The 16,358-nt window shown below is 48.1% G+C and overlaps 1 pseudogene across 1 annotated transcript in view; it reads right to left on the bottom strand.

Annotated features, from left to right (window-relative positions):
• LOC144735491 (uncharacterized) overlaps positions 1-16,358 on the bottom strand; it is a 35,043-nt pseudogene that overhangs the window by 13,177 nt on the left and 5,508 nt on the right. Inside the window, exons 4-9 of the transcript XR_013588621.1 lie at positions 15,098-15,235; positions 11,741-11,875; positions 8,394-9,979; positions 3,017-3,196; positions 907-1,033; positions 166-291 (exon numbers count right to left, since the gene is read on the bottom strand). The product of XR_013588621.1 is annotated as an uncharacterized LOC144735491 (transcript). The remainder of the gene's footprint in view (positions 1-165; positions 292-906; positions 1,034-3,016; positions 3,197-8,393; positions 9,980-11,740; positions 11,876-15,097; positions 15,236-16,358) is intronic.

The following is a 16,358-nucleotide window of genomic DNA, read 5'->3' as shown; positions in this document are numbered from 1 at the left end:
CCTGGAATCTTCTCCAGGTGGTCTCCTGAGCCCGGAGGCACACTTACTGTGGTACTGTTGCAAATTCTCAGAAGTGTTAACATTTTTTTGAAGCACCCTGTATATATAACCGGTGATAAGAGCGACAGAGCATTTCATTTTCTCCGTTGGGGAAAGGGATCTCACCTCGACCGACGTCCTCCTCTGGTGGTTCCGTGTCAGTGAAGCTGTGGCCTGGAGAGCCCAGACACAGTGGTCTCTCCTCCGGCCTTTCAATCACTCCCTCGGCCTTAACAATCCCCTGATCCCGAGCTGTTAAGGTAGAGAATGCACCCGCGTTAATGGTGGATGGGACGGTCTGAGTATGTGTATGCAAGGATGGTAGACCATTCTTGGATAGCATCTTTGGAAGTACATACTGGGGGAGGGGGTGAGATGGATAACGTAAGTGCACCAGGATAGCTGTGATGATGATGCAGCTTGCCAGATGGCGATTGGTTGGAAGGTTTGAAAAGGGATAGAAGGCGGGGAGATTTTGAAAGAGGTGAGGAATGGGGGTTTAGTCCGTTGAAGGCTGTGATTAGGGGAGCAGCAGAGAGGATTGGTTAGAAGCAAAAGGGGATGGGCGGAGATTACAGTAGGAATCTCGATTACAGTGGGACTTTCGATTACAGTAGAACTCTCGATTATTTGCGCTAAAGACGGGGAGAGTGGCCGCGGATAGTTGAAAATCGCAGATAATCCAAAAAAATATCCATTTTCCACGGATCTCTATGCCAAAAAACAATAATATAGGTATAAATTGAGACGCAAAGAATATCAATTGAGAATGAATAGTCACGATCGACCGATTGATGGTGCACGTACTCAGTGATAACACGCGACTTGTAACAAACATTTCCAAGAATAACAATGACAGAATCTCACCGGCATGAGCATCATCAGCTTCATCAGCTTCGTCCTCTTCACGTTTCACCTTCACGCGCGACCACGTCTCGGCGCTTGAGTCGTCGCACTCTTGTTTGACGAGCGGCAATTGAAATTTAGAAGTCATCTGGAAGTAGGGGGAAACAAACACCACATACACAGTATACAGGGTGTTTCAAAAGGATGGACCCGATTTGAAATCGCTATATCTCTGCAACCACGAACCGCCCATGAATGAAACTCTTACCACTTGAAAGGGCGGGGCGTAGAGTTTCAAATGATTACAACTAGATGCCTCTCCCAGCGCACAAATAGCCCCTAGCCTCAGTCATTCGCAAGACGGTGACCCCGCAACACAAGGGGCGTTTTGCGTTCTGCAGTTCAGCAAGACTGAATCCGTAATTGCGGTGCAGCGTACGTTTCAACGGCGTTTTGGCATTGATCCGCCAATGTCAAAGAGCATTGTGGCACAAAATACCTTCGTGTTTTTGTGCCACCATTAGCGACTATACTGGATGACCTCAAAAACAGAATCACGGCAGCGGTGACTTCAGTGGAAGAGAAGACACTTTGAGAGGCGTTTGGGACGAATTCAATTATCGTCTCGATGTTGTCCATACAGCAGGTAGAGGGCACATAGAGCATTTATAAAATGTTTAGTAAAACTTGATAACCGTTTGTAACTTTTCGTGTAATTGTAACATGTTGCCATCGTGAAATATACTGCTTTGAAATTGGGTCCATCTTTTTAAAACGCCCTGTATTTAGACGTAGAATTCTATTTGTTAGTGCGTGCTTATAATGGACGTGTGTTGAACTTCTTTTGCGCCGTACGTAGCGAAACCGTGCTAACCAAGTCTCCTACAGTCAAGTCAAATTTAGTTTTGCTTGAACACGTTACAAGAGGTTAATTCACCTCCAGTAACAACAATGAACACAGTGCGAAGACACCGAGAGAGTGAATGGCGGTGTGAGTGTGAATTCACCTTCCGTGACAGCAGTGAACACGGTGCGAGAGAGACACCGAGAGAGTGAATGGCGGTGTGAGTGTGAATTCACCTCTCGTGACAGCAGTGAACAGGGTGCGAGAGAGGCAGAGAGAGTGAATGGCGGTGTGAGTGTGAATTCACCTCCCATAACAGAAGTGAACAGGGTGCGAGAGAGACACAGAGAGTGAATAGCAGTGTGAGTGTGAATTCACCTCTCGTGACAACAGTGAACAGGGTGCGAGAGAGACACAGAGAGTGAATAGCAGTGTGAGTGTGAATTCGCCTCTCGTGACAACAGTGAACAGGGTGCGAAAGAGACACAGAGAGTGAATAGCAGTGTGAGAGTGAATAGCAGTGTGAGTGTGAATTCACTTCTCGTGACAGCAGTGAACTGGGTGCGAGAGAGACAGAGAGAGTGAATATCAGTGAGTGTGAATTAACCTCCCATAACAGAAGTGAACAGGGTGCGAGAGTCACAGAGAGTGAATAGCAGTGTGTGAATTCACCTCTTGTAACAGCAGCGAACACGGTGCGAGAGAGACACAGAGAGTGAGTGGCGGTGTGAGTGTGAATTCACTTCTCGTGACAGCAGTAAACAGGGTGCGAGAGAGACAGAGAGAGTGAATAGCAGTGTGAGTGTGAATTCACCTCCCATAACAGAAGTGAACACGGTGCGAAGACAGAGAGTGAATGGCGGTGTGAGTGTGAATTCGCATCTCGTGACAACAGTGAACAGGGTGCGAAAGAGACACTGAGAGTGAATAGCAGTGTGAGAGTGAATAGCAGTGTGAGAGTGAATAGCAGTGTGAGTGTGAATAGCAGTGTGAGTGTGAATTCACTTCTCGTGACAGCAGTGAACAGGGAGCGAGAGAGACAGAGAGAGTGAATAGCAGTGTGAGTGTGAATTCACCTCCCATAACAGAAGTGAACAGGGTGCGAGAGAGACACAGAGAGTGAATAGCAGTGTGTGAATTCACCTCTTGTAACATCAGCGAACACGGTGCGAGAGAGACACAGAGAGTGAGTGGCGGTGTGAGTGTGAATTCACCTTCCGTAACAGCAGTAAACACGGTACGAGAGAGACACCGAGAGAGTGAATGGCGGTGTGAGTGTGAATTCACCTCGCGTCTTGAGTGAATTTCACCAACAAACCTTTGCGGGTCTCTCCAACGCAGCAACGGCAGCGACCACGCAGCAGGGTGACAAGATGCGGGACAAGACGGCGAGATGCTGGACAAGACGGCGAGACGGGGGACAAGATGCGACACAAGACGAATGTCTCGAGACGTGATGCAGCGGAATTAAATATTACATATGATTTTTTTTTCAGGTTAGATCGCCTGAATATGAATGTGTTGTCAAACCCGCCACCACCCGACACGGCCAATCAGTTCGGGGGAGGGGAGTTTGTGTCGTTGCCAGTGACAGGTCCACAATTGACATGCTCTTCTCTTTGCGTCAGCTCCAGGAGAAATGTCAAGAACACAGAACGCGATAATTGTTTTTTTACCCTTCTATCTGGCAACAAAACTGACACCTTTTTACAAGGAGTCATGTTTGCATAGACCGCAATACCTGCAGTCATAATACAAACAAAAGATATAACTCTGATAATGTGCACTGTCCTTGAAGTTGATTGGTCCACACCCGAGACACATAACGCCCCTGTACTTGGCATTCATTGATCTTACAAAAGCCTTTAACCTCATCAGTGGTGGAGGCCTCTTCAAACTCCTCAAAGTGATCGGCTGCCCACCGAAGCTGCTGGCAGTCATCTCTTCTTTCCATGACAACATGAAAGGAACAATACAGCACAGCGGCACCACCTCAAAGGAATTTCCCATACTCAGTGGTGTAAAGCAGGGGTGCGTGCTTGCCCCAACACTGTTTGGCATCTTTTTCTCACTTATGCTCACACATGCCTTTGGGACAGCAGAAGAGGTAGCTTTCTCCATACAAGATCTGATGGCAAACTCTTCAACCTAAGTTCGCAAAGTCCTCATCAGAGAACTCCTATTCGATGATGATGATGCCGCACTGGCAGCTCCCACTGAACAAGGTCTGCAGACACTCATCGACCACCTTGCCAATGCCTGCAACAACTTTGACCTGACAGTCTGAAAAAGACCAATGCCATGGGCCAGGATGTCAGAGACACCCCTTCCATAAACATTGGTAGATACACCCTGGAAGTCGTTCAGGACTTCGCTTACTTGGGTTCCACCATCACCTGCAAATTGTCCCTCGTCACAAGCGCATTGGGAAGGCGTCTACAGCGATGTTCAGGTTGACCAAAAGAGTGTGGGAGAACAAATCCCTAACGCTCAACACCAAGTGCAGGTGTACCGGGCCTGCGTCCTTAGCACCCTCCTCTATGGGTCTGAGTCCTGGACAACTTACGCCCGGAAAGAACATTGACTAAACACATTCCACCTCTCAGGCGCATCCTCTGTATCAGATGGCAAGATCGCATTGCCAACACCTCAGTCCTCAACTTGGCCGACATTCCCAGCATGCACTCTCTACTTAGTCATAGGTGCCTGAGATAGCTTGGACACGTGCGCCGGATGCAGGATGGCAGAATACCCAAGGATGTCTTGTATGGCGAGCTGGCATCAGGCACACGGGCAACTGCTCACTTCAAAGATGTCTGTAAACGGGACATGAAGAGCTGCGACATCAACCCAAATTACTGAGAGAAAACTGCTAGCGACCGACTCAGCTGGCAGCAGGCTGTAAAAACAGGCCTCAGGAGAGGCGAGGAGAAAAGACACACCGCTTGGCAGACCAAGAGGGAGCGACGTAAAGAACAAGCAACAAACACCTCTGGAGCTGCCACCCGCATTCACTTGCAATTGCTGTGGCAAGGATTGTCACTCAAGGATTGGCCTACTAAGTCATTCTAGGCGCTGCAAAACTTACAGCTGACCTCGTAAGGCGCAAAAGAATTGTCTCTGGAGACACACAGGCCTATAATGACTATGTCGTGTATAGTGTAGTGTATGTTGAACTTATTTTGCGGAGGTGTGCTAATCGGACGTGTGGGGGAAGGACAACAAACCAAACACCAACAAGCAGTTATAAAGAAATGAGTTATCAAGGAAATTAGATGATATTAAAACAACGCTGATCTCAAACCAAATTTTATTATACAAAGGGTTGACAATTCAGATCATGATAATATTTATCAGCCCCTCGGTCTCACATTACGCACTTACAAAATATGCATGAAAATCGAACAAAAAATATGTGATATGCTAAATAACCAAGTAACTCAAGGTGACCACCTTCAACAATCAAATAATAGATAAATACAACGTATGACAACGATAAACTGTATATACCTCTTCTAGACAACCACAAGTCATTCGATTCTAAATAACTTCACACTTGCTACCGGCTCTAAAGCAACAACGAGTTGTAACTAAATACATTGGAATTCTGAGGATCATTGACAACACTCCCCCCAGTACCCACCCCACCCCCGCCCATTGTTTTCATCGAATAAAAATGCTCAGGACTAGATTTAACGACCCGGAAAGTAGTCAAAATAGAAATTGGGGTAATTTCTTCATATCGAATACAGGCAGACCTCTCTTAGAGCGACCCCACAGGGAACGCCAATGAGTGATAGAGATGTTTGCCCTGGAGATGATCATTTTAGTAAAAAAATGAAATAAAATAAAGTGGACTCTCGATTATCCGCATGCGCGGGTTAATCCTATTTGCGGATTAACTGCACACCTTAAATTTTGACATAAATTGAATAGCCCAAATTAATAATCTAAAAAACATTACCACATTGTTATTCTTGGAAATGTTTATTACAAGTCACGTGCTTAAACCGAACAAATACTGTAATTTGCTCCGGTTAATCCGAAATCCACGCAGTTGGCTCTACAGTACAGGAGTTGTCATATCTTTACAACAGTGGGTGGAGTTAGATTGATGTTGATTGGCATGGCTCGGTAATTCACACCTATAGTTGTGGTTTTTGGCATAAAGGTCTGCGGAAAATGATATTTTTTTATCTACGATTTTGAATTATCCGCGGAACGTCCTCCCCATCATTAGCGCGGATAATCAAGAGTCTACTGTACTGCAATCTAAAGTGCGCTTCAGAATGCGAGAACATGCAGGAGGAGTGCTGGCCTGGGGTTAATGAACCCCCGTGCCGCCTATCATTCAGCCAATGAGAGCAAAGCATGCCCTAAGCCGATCAGACCACAACCCCCCTACAATTCGATTTGTTTAGGAACTCACGAAACCAGGGTGGAGTCTCTGACTCAAACCCACAGAGATTTAGACTGAGGACATAGCTAAAATCAAAGGGATCCTTGGAGCCTTGCAGAAAGTACAGTAGAATGAACGCATGAGGGCAGTATATTAAACGTATTATTTTATATATGAAATAACTTTGACCGTCTGTACTACTGGTGATGTTACCAACACGCCAACGAAGCGCTCGAGGTTGGTCACAGCGCCGTCGGGAACGCATCCCCATGAACGCTGCTCTCACCTCACCAGGAACAACAACGCAGCTAGGTGGGGTCTGCCCGTAAATTTCGATTTCCAACTTCAAAAACCGTTCGCGACCGCGATTTCCGAGAACGAATATCAATCATAAACAATAACAATATGAAGACGTTCACGTTTTAAAGCACCAGCTTTTGAAATGGGCAAACGGACATTGCCAAGAACGTTTGGAGATCAAGCCCAGACTTCATAAGCAAAAGGGGAGGCACGTTGTCCCGTCTTTTTTTTTTACAGAAAATTACTAAAAAAATGTTGAATCGCGCGTCTAAACATAATGGAGTGACGCGGTGGTTCCACGCGGTACGACTGCAAGAACGGCAACCCGTTTTTTTTACGGGTCGATAAAACGAGCAAAAGTACGGAACAGAACTGAGACTCGGGACCATGCGGCGGTGACCACCGTAGAGGCAGCGAGGGTTGGTGGATCACCGAAAACGCAACATGTGAACCTTATGGCGGTATCCCGGGGTACCATAGTACCCCGGCTCTCGCATAATGTCCATGATGCAGTAATTTTTAGTCTGTTGATGGTCGGCGATGCGGCAATCGACTCATCTCGATGAGCTGTACACGATGCACTAATCAAAGTAAAAATTTTCAATAACGGATTTCTTATGATGTTTGGCATTTCAACATCGCGGAGTAGCACTGATTTCGGATTGGTACCCCAGTCGCGGAGTTAAGTACACCCCTGAACAAAAGTGTCCCAGAAATAAAATATTTAATTGCCTCGGCCATTTTGTATTATTTGGTACCCCAGGGTACCGCTATAAGGATCATGTGTTTTGCGAAACTTTCCCTTCCCATGCGCATCATCGAAGAAGTGCCATAAACCTTAGCTGGTTCGCCAACAGAAGAAGATACAGTCAAGCGTGGACGATTATTATCTGTCCGTTCTACATGGGATTTAATTCAATCGAGTCCAGTCTATGTCGCCTGGACGGGTTGCGATTGCATTCATTCTGCCACGGTTCAACCGCGCCAGTCCGGCTGTGCGTCGGTAATAGCAGGGAGGATATATGTGGGGGGGGGCGAACATAGAAGTGCAGTACAACAATGTATATATTTTCTTCTGCACTGCCCCTACTGTTCACGTGACGGTATAGCCCGCTACAGCCCAATGACAACTATGTTGTATGGCAACCCGTTGTGGGAAGGGTGGTTACCCATCCAAGTACAGGGACTCCTCTACTTATGAACGAGTTAGGTTCCAGAGGTCTGTTCGTAAGTCGATTTGTTCGAAAGTCAAACTTTACTCCCGTCGATTCCAAATATGTCGTATGGCGTGTACACTAAACACGTGGAATGGCTTTAAAAGTTGCACAATCTCCTGTAGATGTAGATGCGACTGGTTCTTCATATTCTGCAGGCGTAGGTGACACCACCACCATTTATTGCGCGGCAGTTGAACTTACGAATCTGAGTCCGAACAACTGCAACTGGACATACGGACATGTTTGTTCACATCTCCTAAAGTTCATAAGTCGAATGTTCATAAGCAGAGGAGTCCGAGTACTATCCAGGCTGAGCTTTGCTTGGCTTCCGGAGTCTCGAACAAGATCGCCGGACTCTGGGAGACTCGGTAAACAGCGGACATTAATCAGAAAATTCAGATACATTAAAAAAATCAGTTCAACACTTACAGATACATGCGTAGAACCCACACATTTAAAAAAATCACTGGTCATTGCTGTTAATAGATTGTTACTGTTAATAGATTGTTACTACCTATAGAATATATACATTCACACCTCTGCTCTGTCTGTAGTCAGGAAATAAATTAATTAAAAAGCACAATTTTTATCCGAAATAACACCTTTTTCAGTTCGAGGTTTTCAACTTCCCAGCGTCTATCTTTCCTAAAAAATATCCATGCACGCGTGTCGTCCTCTCACCAGTGCGTAATTCTGGAACTCAAGTCGAAAGCTTCCGACCCCCCCTACCCACACGAACCCCCTTTCAGATGTGCACCTTCTCGTGGGAGTGTGTCCTAAAATGCTTGTTTAAATAAGTCCGCGTGGTGAACCTCTTCCCGCAGTCCTTGCACATGTACGGCCTCTCGCCCGTGTGCGTGATGGAGTGCTTGTCCAGGGTGGAGCGCTGCGAGAACCCCTTGCCGCACTCCTCGCACACGTGCGGCTTCTCGCCCGTGTGCGTTCTGGAGTGCATCTCTAAATTGTAGCGCTGCGTGAACCTCTTGCCGCACTCCTCGCACATGTACGGCCTCTCGCCCGTGTGTGTCCTCAAGTGTTTCTCCAAGGTGGAGCGCTTCGAAAACCTCTCCCCGCACTCCTTGCAGATGTGCGGCTTCTCGCCCGTGTGGGTTCTGTAATGGGCCTCTAAATTGGAGCGCTTGGAAAACCTCTTGCCGCACTCCTCGCACACGTGCGGCTTTTCGCCCGTGTGCGTCTTGCAGTGCTTGTTCAAGTCGGCCTGGGCCGTAAACCCCTTCCCGCACTGCAGGCACACGTGCGGCCTCTCACCCGTGTGCGTCCGGGAATGTATCTCCAAGCTGGAGTGGCGCGTGAACCGTTTCCCGCACTCCATGCACACGTGCGGCTTCTCGCCTGTGTGCGTACGGGAGTGAGTGTCCAGGTTGGAGCGCTGCGAGAACGCCTTGCCGCACTCCTTGCACACGTGCGGCCTCTCTCCCGTGTGCGTCCTCGAGTGCGTGTTCAGGGTGGAGCGCTTCGAGAAGCTCTTTCCGCACTCCAGGCACGTGTGCAGGTTCTCCCGACTGTGCACCCTGGAGTGGGCCTCCAAATTGGAGAGCTTCGTGAATGTCTTCCCGCACTCCGTGCACGCGTGCGTCTTCCGAACGGCGTGCGTCTTGCCGTGCTTGTTCAAGTCGGCCCTTGCCGCGAACCCCTTGCCGCACTCGACACACACGTGCGGCCTCTCGCCCGTGTGCGTCCTCGCGTGTATCTGCAGGCTGAAGCGGCGCGTGAACGTCTTGCCGCACTCGGCGCACTCGTGCGACTTCCTGGCCGCGTGAGTCCTCGAGTGCAGCTCCAGGTTGGACAGCCGCGAGAAGCTCTTGCCGCACTCGGCGCACGTGTGCGGCCTCTCGCCGGCGCGCGCCCGGCAGCGCTTCTTCTTCGTCGGCGGCGGCGCTACCGCCGCCGCCTCCACAGGAGTCTTCGAGAGCCCCTTCTCGCACTCCTCGCACGCGTGCGCGTACTCCCCCGTATGCGAGATGGAGTTCGTGTTTAAGTCGCGACGCGTCGTAAACTCCTTGCCGCACTCCTTGCACGCGAGCTTCCTCTCGTCGGCGGCGACCGCCACCGCGCACGCCGGGGCGCCTTCCGCCACCTTCCCGCACCGCTTGCAGGTTCCCCACGTCTTGCCGCTGCGTTGCGCTTCGTCCGTCTTTATCACTTCGAAGGCTCCACCCTTCCCGCACTCGTCGCACGGCGGTTCCGATTCTTTCACAGCGTCGTCGCCGTCGTCATCGCCGCCGTCGTCGCCGCCGTCGTCGCCGCCGTCATCGCCGCCGTCATCGCCGCCGACGTCGCCGCCGCAATCATCGTCGTCGTCATCGTCGTCGGCTGCAGGTTTTCACGAAACGCAAATTGCGACAGTTCGGTTAGACTTGGTGGCAAAGGGGGTAGGGGGGCAAGAGATAAAATGACGAGTCGCCACACCAAAGACAACAGTGACGTTTTAACGTTGGCATATTTTTCTTTTGGTCACGGTAAACTTACAGAACGATTTCCGATTCAACGTATAAAGATAATACAGACTCAGTAACAGAAAGACAAAGCGAGATAAACACAGACAACTCGATACAGAGAGACAGAGAAACATTCGGTAATACCAAGAGATCGAGATATTTATAGAAACATGATGAAAGATACACACAGACAGACAGACACCCAGATATAGATTTGGTTGCTGCTATAACCTTCCACATGATGATAAGCCACTGCGTTGAGCTATCATTTGTGATGACCAGGTCACTCCTGAAAAGGAACTACATAGCTCAGTCGGCCTTACCTGGTCAATACAATAGTTTCGTTTTAGCACGAGTCTCGATGAGTATGGGTCTCTGTGGATTTCTGTGGATCTCTATGGGTCTGTAGAAACACGCGTTTAGAGTGCTTGGCTGCTGATATAAAATGCCCACACAATGATGATGATAAGTCCACTTCGTTGAGCTATCACTAGTTTAGTTTTAGTTGAGCAACCTAAGCTATTGTGTTATATATTTTTTATATATAAATATTTTAAACGTTGCATTTGCTACGTCCGATGCGATCAAAGAAAGGTTAGGGGGGAACAGACAAAGACCCTCCGTATAGTTTAACATGTAGTAGGGCTTTCGCGACCAACATTATCCATAAGAGGTTATTTTTTGGGTTAGATCGCGTAAATATAAATGTGTGTCGTTCAACCCGCCACCACCCGGCACAGCCAATTAGTAAGGTTTGTCACGTAAACAAAACGTGGCCAATTTGTTACTAGTACAGCACTAACCGGTTGTGTGTTGGAGTAAACCCACTTCGACATTTACGATTTGAGTACCGTGACATTTCTCCGGTATTTACAACAACCAGCATCATCAGGCGAGAGCCAGATTTGTGGAGAAATCCTACTCCTGTTTCGTTCTTGTATAGAGAGATGAATGTGATGTTGTCACTTGTGAACCAATCAGGTGCAAAAACCAGTGGGGGGGGGGGGGTTAATGTATACACATAAATTACAATGGATATCCATCACTCGATCTAATCCCAAAAAAACTCTTATGGATCCCCTGTATAGCCTGAACAGACTGTAGGGGTGCTGTTAGCGAGCAGCACCTATGAAGGCCGGCACAGCACACGAGGGGGTGGGTGGCCAGCATCACACCCGGCCGCCTTTGTCTCCCCAGTTCAAGTTCAAGTTCATTTATTAGGTATAGCCCTATGAGCCATTCCGCTCTTGAATCGGGTGCAACCGCAACAAACAAAAAACAAAAACATGAACAAAAAACATCTTCAAGTGAATATGTAACTGAGTGCAAACAGAAAAACACCGTACACCAACGCTGTGTGCAAAACCAGTGGGATGCAAGTCAAACAACCAACAACAACCACAAGGCAACTTAGATTAAGGCCATCAGTCTAACTCTGTAATGGTGATGTTTACTACACACCACACCGGGTACTCGGTTGAGGCTGAGTCGACCTAGGGGAGGGCCCATGACCAGTTCGGATAATTGTCACCGGTGTTGGCCGTGAGCGGGAATTGAACTCGAGTTGCCAGGTTCCGAGTGCTAACCGCTACAGGGGCGGGGGGGGGGTCGAACACACACGCTCACTCTCTCTCACCTTCGCCCGTGTCCTCCTCGGACAACTCCACCTCGATGAAGTTCTGGTCCGGAGTGTTCGCGTACCCACGGGAATCCTTCACCTCCTCCGGCTTCTCGGTGGCTTCTTCGACTCGAACGGCATTCGGATCCGGAGCTGTCACTCACAAAACGCACCCCATTGCCCTTCTCTCGTATGGCTGCCGACGTCGATGGCAGAGCAGCAACTACGATTTCACGCTCAGATGGTGGTCAAGCTCAGTCGAGCGCGTCAGCGGGAGCAGTGTGTACCGTCTGTCATGGATGACCACAGTCGCACCACGACTAATGGAGACCCTCCCACTGCTCCCGGTCTTAAATAGAGCAGCAGGGTGACATCATCATTTAACCCAATCATGTGCAGAGATCAGAGGCGGAGAGCAGAGGTCGCAACCGGGTATCCAATACCCGTACCCTAACCGATACCCGGCTATCCATTTGCGACCCTGGTGCGGCCAGGTACGGGTACGGGTAGGCCGTGAGTTACTGGTGAGTAACTGTTTGTCACTCATCTTGTCTCTTCTCACAATTCAAGTTCCTAGAATCAACCCACCCGCGCCTGCAACATGGCTTCATCCCAGAGGTCGCAATCAGGTACCCGATACCCGTACCGTACCCGTACCCGGCCGGGTACGGGTACGGGTACCCGTTTGCGACCCTGGTGTGGCCGGGTACGGGTAAGGATAAGGAATAAAAACCCGTTTGCGACCTCTGGCGGAGAGGGGGGGTATTGTAATTATATAATAGGTTAATAATCAGTGAATTGTTATGATTAGTAATCAGTTGTAGATAACTCATTAGTTGTAATGTGTATTATTTAATAACTGAAACCAATTACTATACCCAATCAGGTGCAGAAATCAGAGGTTGCGAAGGGGGGGGGGGGTTATTGTAATGATATACTACGTTAGTAATAAGTCAATTAGAATGTGTTTCCCCTATAAGGAATTGTAATATGTATTACTTAATAATACGCTTACAGGTCGCACTAAGCCTGTAGCTGTCAGAGCGATTAAAATTATTTGTATTTTTCTCAATTTCAATGGATTCTCTAATTAGTCTTGGCCAGTAATAATTAGTTTTACACAACACTTCAACGTTATCAAAATCAATTGAGTGGCCTTGTTGGCAAGCATGTTCTGCCACTGCCGACAGTTGTGTTTGAGATCATTTCTTTGGTGTTATTTTAGTCTTACGCTGATGTTACGTCCCGTCTGTCCAATATAGTATCTGTCACATGAGCAATTAATCCGGTATACACCTTCTGTTGATAATTTATGTAATTCGTCTTTAGTACAAGATACTAGTTTTTTTAATTTTGTGTACTGTACCAAATCATACTTTAATGTTTTGCTTTTGCAAAACATGGGCTAATTTGTCAGTTACTCCTGAGATATATGGTATTTTAATTGTTTTAATAATCTGATCGCTTTCAGCAGTGTTGCTTTGCAATCGTGATTTGGCATTCAGTGCTGTTAATTTGAGCATTATTGTAGCCATTCTGTCGTAGTGCTTCTTTAACATGTTTAATCTCTCTCCCTAGACTTTCACCATCTGACACTGTTTTAGCCCGATGTATGAGCGTCTTGATACGAGAGGATTTCTGAGCTGGATGATGATATGAATCTGCATTCAGATAGGCATCAGTGTGCGTTCCCTTTTGGTAAACGCTGCGTGTTATTTTGCCATTTAGGCCATGTCCAAGCAAAATATCTAATAAAGGGAGTGTGTTATTCACCTCTGTTTCCATGGTGAACTGGATGGCCGGGTTTTGTGCATTGAGATGATTTAGAAATGCATTAAGTGTATCTTTACCATGGACCAGACAACCAAAGTATCATCAACATATCCAAACCAAAAAGATTGTTTAAAATGTACTTGAGGCAAGTGCTCTTGTTTCAAAGTTTTCCATGTACAGATTTGCTATACCAGGAGATAAAGGAGAGCCCATTGCTGCTCCTTCCTTTAGTTTAAATAAATCACCTCTCCATAAAAAGTGTTATTTAAACAATGGTCAGCTAGTTTTGGAATATCTTTTGGTAAACCTGTATTCCTTACTAGTGTATCAAGTAATTTAAGCGACTCATTAACTGGAACCTTAGTGAATAGAGAAATCACATCAGAACTCACCAGAATGTCATGAGGGTTAAGTTTAATATCTTTAATCACATTCATAAGATGTTCTGAATTTCTTATGAATGAAGATGTCCTACCGATGTAGGGCTCTATTTGTTTAGTTACATATTTTGCTCATTTATACGTGGCAGAGCCAATTGTACTTACTATGAGTCGTAATGGGATGCCGATTTTATGAATCTTTGGTAGCCCATACAGTCTAGGTGGTTTTGAGGCCCTTGGCTTAATTTGGTATTGCTCAGTCTTGGGGATTAATGAATTTGCAATGATTGCAGTAGTCTTACATTCTAAAATATTAGTTGGATCTCTACTCTTTTGTTCTTTCGGTAAAGTCACGCAGGTAAAAACATAAAAAAAATATATCACGACGTTTCGATTGCAACACAAGTGGTCGTCCTCAGGCAGAAAAAATAATCCAACAGTGGAACTGCTGAACCAGGAAGAACACAGTGAGAGAGCTGTTACAACAAGAGGTTATATATGTGGTGAAGGCCAAGCAGGCAGGGACTGATCACACAGAGGCCCATAGACTCATAAAGAAGCCCACAGATTCACACAGAAACCCATAGACTCACACAGAGAGAAACCCATAGACTCACACAGAAACCCATCGACTCACACAGAGACCCAGACTCACACATAGACCCATAGACTCACATAGAGACCCGCAGACGCACACAGAGAACCATAGACTCACGTAGACTAATAGACTAACATAGAGACCCATAGACTCATCACACAGAGGCCCGTAGACTCACAAAGAAGCTCACAGATTCACAGAGGCCCATAGACTCACAGAGGCTTAAAGACTCACAAAGAGGCCCATAGACTCACAAAGGCACATAGACTCACACAGAGACCCATAGAATCACCCACAGACCCGTAGACTCACACAAAGACCCAAAGTCTCACATAGAGACTCACACAGAGATCTATAGACTCACACACAACCCCATAGACTCACACAGAGCCCCAAAGACTCACACAGAGCCCCATAGACTCACACAGAGACCCACAGACTCACACCGGGACCCGCTGACTCACAGTTCTACGACACATTGGAAAAACCATACTTATTAGATGAGTTCTATTCGCGCATGACAGCAGCACAGCTTGGAACACTGGGTCGGTAAATAAAAAAAACCCAAGACAACGCTGGGTTTACTCCGCGACGCGATCAGAGGTGGCGGGGGGCCCCTCTCACCTTCACCGACGTCGTCCTCCGACAACTCCACCTCGATAAAGTTCTGGTCTGGGGCGTCCACGCGTCCACGGGAGTTCCCCGTCTCCTCGGGCCTCTCGCTGCTGCCTCCATCAACTGGAGCAGTGCTTCGGTCCAGAACTGCAAAATGTTTCAAAACGCGGCCCCCGTTGGCATTCACGCATGGGGGAGTTTAATGCGCGGTGGGCCTCTCGCGACCCAATATTAGTCACAATAAAGGGACGTAGCCAACCGAGCTGATCGGAGGTGCGAGGGAAGTGCATAGCTCCCAGTGGCTTCCTCATATCGGAAGGTGATCACCGTCTCTGTTCAACGGTCGAGCCAAAAGCCGCCGCCGCCGCTGCGAGGTCAACGACAGAGGTCGCAATCGGGTACCCGATACCCGTACCCTACCCGATACCCGGCTACTCGTACCCGGCCGGGTACGGGTAGCCGTGTGCGACCCTGGTGCGGCCGGGTACGGGTAGCCGCATGTGACTCACCCCAACCAATGAGTGAGAAGGCCGTGCGTCACTGGTGAGTAACCGTTTGTCACTCATTTCCCAACGTCTTGTCTCTTCTCACAATTCAAGTTCCTAGAATCAACCCACCCGCGCCTGCAACATGGCTTCATCCCAGAGGTCGCAATCGGGTACCCGATACCCGTACCCTACCCGATACCCGGCTACCCGTACCCGGCCGGGTATCGGGTAGGGTATGGGTACCCGTTTGCGACCCTGGTGCGGCCAGGTACGAGTACGGGTAAGGAATCAAAACCCGTTTACGACCTCTCGTCAACGACCGTAGCTCGCATGGTGGTCTGAGTGTCCTTCCCGTGTGGCTGCCCTGCCATTCATTTCCACGAGGACACTTTTCTGTCGTTGTTGTTTGTTGAAAAGATGGACCGCGGTAGAGTAGTGCGATTGTGGCCATGCAACCCAAAAGCTACGGACCCATACGGTGAACACCACCTGTGGCCTGCGCTCCTTCGAAAAACTGAAGCCCTCTCATCGTGGCAAGGAGCAGACCTCGGACGTGGGCACCTGTAGCTCCCGAACCGCACTGCTGCCATGGGCAAGGATATAACAGTTTACATGCAATGTTAACCTATGGGCAGTGTTGTTCTATGGGTCCAGTGTTATTCTACGGACGACGTTAGCCTCTGGACCAAATAGTAGACCCACTGTAGTCTGCGTTCCTTCAACGGAGAACGGCAAAAACTACACACGACTCTCTCTCTCCTGCAGCCCTCTTGCCGTGGCTA

Source organism: Lampetra planeri, chromosome 55, assembly GCF_965212315.1.
Source record: "Lampetra planeri chromosome 55, kcLamPlan1.2.h2, whole genome shotgun sequence".
In the NCBI taxonomy this organism is placed as follows: domain Eukaryota; kingdom Metazoa; phylum Chordata; class Hyperoartia; order Petromyzontiformes; family Petromyzontidae; genus Lampetra; species Lampetra planeri.
Note: the sequence above shows the minus strand (reverse complement) of the source record. Positions and strands in the feature narration are given on the sequence as shown.